Source organism: Cricetulus griseus, chromosome 7 (genome assembly GCF_003668045.3).
Source record: "Cricetulus griseus strain 17A/GY chromosome 7, alternate assembly CriGri-PICRH-1.0, whole genome shotgun sequence".
Classification (NCBI taxonomy): domain Eukaryota; kingdom Metazoa; phylum Chordata; class Mammalia; order Rodentia; family Cricetidae; genus Cricetulus; species Cricetulus griseus.
The window spans coordinates 98,485,168-98,489,448 of record NC_048600.1 but is presented as its reverse complement, the minus strand read 5'-3'; positions in this window follow the sequence as shown (position 1 = coordinate 98,489,448).

The window sequence follows — 4,281 nt, the reverse complement described above, 5'->3', positions numbered from 1 at the left end:
ACCATGCAGGCAAGATGTGTCCCCTGGTGCAATAGTGGTGACATATCTATTAAGCTAATAACCACTTCCTGATTGGAATTGAGGCCTGTTCCACAGGAAGGAATTCTTGTCTGGTACTGTAAACCGGTTTAAAATCCTGTAGCTGGGAGTCATAGGCCTTAGTGAGGAAGCTACTACTGATGTTTTGCTAAATGTACAGGATGTGCCTGTCAAATTGACTTCTAAATAATTATGTTTATTCCCACAGATTATTGGTGCTGTCAGCTTTGGTCAGAGAAGTTCCCCTTTTTGTCCGATGCAGTGGCAACTGGTTACAGCGATAGGAATAACTCTTGAAAGCTCAGGCATAAAGGGGAGATTTATATCACCTCCTCCAAGGTTTAGGGAACAAGACAAAAGAGAATAGAAAGAATGTTAGAGCCAGAAAGTGGGGTGGATCATGATAGACTGCTTCCAGGCATGAAATGGCCATTGCACTTTTGAACTCACAACACTGTAATTACCAGCACACAACTGAGCCCATTAACATCCTGTTGTAGAAAGGGAGGGGCTCAGATGGCCCCACTCCCTCCCTGGGGAATCTATAGGTAGTTAATGTTTACTGGGGGAAGAAAGAGACATTTTCTTCAGTAGTATAGCCACTGGTCAGGTGCCTATACTACTACAAGTAAAGAACTTGTAATCTATGCTCCTGTGAACCCCAATGAGTGAAACTCATTTGGACACACACACACACACACAGAGAGAGAGAGAGAGAGAGAGAGAGAGGGGGGGAGAGAGAGAGAGAGAGAGAGAGAGAGAGAGAGAGAGAGAGAGAGAGGAAGAGAAGAAGTAAAATAGGAACCAGTTCAGAAGAGAAAAGGGAGCTGAGAGAACCAGAGGGAGACAAGAAAGGACAACGAGATGAGGGTGTGGTTAGGAACAGAATATGTTATATTCACTTACGAAAATGTCATAATAAAACCCACTAGTGTATATAATATACTAATGAAAAAAATTTTAAAACTCAATAAGAAAAAATCATCAGCTTAGAAACATACTACTAGATGAATCTAAAAAGGTGTTTGTTTTCAGGAAGGTTTACAGAGAAGACCCGTTCTAGAGCCCAATTCTTATTTTATTTATTTATTATTTATTTATTTATTTTTGGTTTTTCGAGACAGGGTTTCCTCTGTGGCTTTGGAGGCTGTCCTGGAACTAGCTCTTGTAGACCAGGCTGGTCTCAGACTCACAGAGATCGGCCTGCTTCTGCCTCCTGAGTGCTGGGACTAAAGGCATACGCCACCACTGCCCAGCTTTTATTTTACTTTTTTATAGTACATCATGATACCTTATCATTAAAACATTATTCGGGGTGGGTAGTAGTGGTGCATGCCTTTAATCTCAGCACTGGGGAGGCAGAGGCAGAGGCAGGCAGATCTCTGTAGTTCGAGACCAGCCTGATCTGCAAGAGCTAGTTCCAGGACAGCCTCCAAAGCCACAGAGGAAACCCTGTCTCAAAAAAAAAAACAAAATAAAAAAAAATTATTTGGTGAATTTTTCCAACTACATATAAACGGAGGAAGACCCACCCTAAATGTGAGTGGCAGCATTCTATGAAATGGGGTCCCAACGCAAATAAAAAAGAAAGCAGCCTGTCTTGGTAGCACATGTTTTTAATCCCAACTTTCAAGGAGGCAGAGGTAGGAGGATCTCTGTGAGACAGTCTGGTCTACATAGTGAGCAACAGGCAGGAGGTGGTGCCTTTATCCCAGCACTTGGAAGGCAGAGGCAGGTGGATCTTTGTGAGTTCGAGGCCAACCTGGTCTACAAAGCTACACAGAAGAGAAACCCTGTCTTGAAAAACAAACAAAAGAAAAGAAAAGAATAAATAAAAAAAAAACAGGAGTGGACATTATTGTTGTCTTCATGATTTACGTTGCTATAGAATAACTAATTGAGAAGAAACTGGTATAGTGGTGTGATGGGGGAAGTTGTCACGAAAAGTCTTTCCGCCAAAGCCTGAGCCCTGCTGCCACATGGGCCCTTTCTGCCAGGCTGCCCAAGTTCTGCCTGCTGCCATGTTAAGATCCCAAGTACACACAGAGACTTATAGTAGGTACAGATATAGAAGTCCTTCTGTGTATATGTTTGTCTTATTGGTTGATAAATAAAGCACTGTTTGGCCAATAGGAAAACAAGATAGGTGGGACTAGGAGTCAAGGAGGATTCTGGGAAGTGTAGTAAAGACAGGAGTCACCATTTGATCCCCGGGGAAGACAGGACACATAAGGCCGGCGTCCTCGATAAGTCTTTATAAAATATATAGATTAATGGTTATGGTTGATACTTAAGGAAGAGCTACTAGCAGATAAGAAATCCTAATCATTGGCCAGCAGCATTGTAATTAATATAAGACTCTGTGGGGGCTGGAGATATGGCTCAGGGGTTAAGAGCACTGACTGTTCTTCCAGAGGTTCTGAGTTCAATTCCCAGCAAACACGTGGTGGCTCACAAAAATCTGTAATGCGATCTGGTGTCCTCTTCTGGTACCCACTGTATACATGATAAATAAATAAATAAATCTTTAAAAAAAAAGACTCTGTGTGTTATTTGTTGGCCCTAACTTTGCAGCAGGGCTCGGGCAGCTGTTGGAAAGAGTTATCATTACAGTGGTGCATGATTTTAAACCCAGCACTTAGAAGGCAGAGGTTGAGGCAGGCAGATCTCTGAGTTTGAGGCCAGCCTTGTCTACATAATAAGACCTTGTCTAAAAAAAAGAAAGAATTGAGAATGTTACCAAAAATTGTAGAGGTAACTTCCTTGTTAAATTCCTGGAACAGAAAGTTGCTACATCAAATTCTTAAAATCAGACTTAGCAAATTAAATTACATAAATAACAGGTGTTCATAAGAATAAAAAAAAGAGCCAGCCTGGCAGTGGTGGCTCATGCCTTTAATCCCAGCACTCAGGAGACAGAGGCAGGCAGATCTCTGTGAGTTTGAGGCCAGTGTGGTCTACATAGCCAGTTCCAGGACAGCCAAAGCTGTTACACAGGGAAACCCTTCTCAAACAACCATTAAGAAAAAAAAAAAAAAAAAAAAAGGATAAAAAAGAGCTGTGACCGAAACTGCCATTCAACATCTCCTCGACTGTACTAGGGAAAAACTTGAATTTCCATTCCTGTCAAGTCCTATTGTTGTGCCCAAATTTTGAACTCCAAAATCTCCAAGAGACCTGATCCAATGCAAAAGCAGAGTCTTTTATTATTTAACGAGTTAACTGCATTAACTCAGTTTCTCCGACTGTCCAACACAGCAGGTAGGGTGAGAAGGACCCAGAGGGACCAAGGGGCGGGGTAATTTATTGGTGGCAGAGCAAGGGGCAGGTGTGTATGTGTGTGTGTGGGGGGGTCCACAACAGCCTCAGGATTGGTGCACTTCCTGGATAGGATGAACTGCCCTGTGTTGATTGGTTAACTGGTTGCTATAGGCCCTCCTAGGGCGGTTGCTATGCTTGCATGGCAAGTTGCCATAAAGCACATCCAGAGCCTACCAGCTAACTTCTGATTGGTTCCTTGCCACATGGAGGATATATGCCTTCCTAGTGAGGGACAAGGTTGGGAAAGTTCATAAGTTCAGCACATGTTGCTGATAATGGACCTTTGTCTTGCTGGGTCTTTTCTGCAGCCTGTCATGGCTGCTAAAGCAGGGGGCTGGGTGAGGGTCTGGTCCCTTCACTATCAGAGCCTCTACTCATTTAGCTTGAAAAAGATTGACGCGTACCTGTGTGTTGCTAGGTTGCTTTCTATTGCTATGATAAAACACCATGAGCAAAAGCAACGTGGGGAGGAAATAAAGGTTTTATTTCAGCTTACAACTTAAGAGTCCATCATGAAAGGAAGTCAGGGCAGAACTCAAGGTAGGAACTTTGGAGGCCGGAACTGAAGCAGAAGCAGAGGCAATATAGGGACTTTGTTTACTGTCTGAGACCCTTAGCTTGCTCAACCTTTTTTTTTTTTTTTTTTGAGCCGAAGGCCTGGGGCTTAGTTAGGCAACTGCTCTACCACTGAGCTAAACCCCCAATCCCTCAAGCCTTCTTTCTTATACCTCCCAGGACCTGCTTAGAGTTGCACTGTGCAGTGTGCTGGGTCCTCAAGCGCATCAATCACTATGCAAGAAAAACCCCCACAGATTTGCCTATCCATCAATCCGATGGAGGCATTTTCTCAGTTGAAGTTCCTCCTCCCAAGAAGGTCCTAGGTTATGCTGACAACAACAAAACGCCAGCACAGCGTGTCTG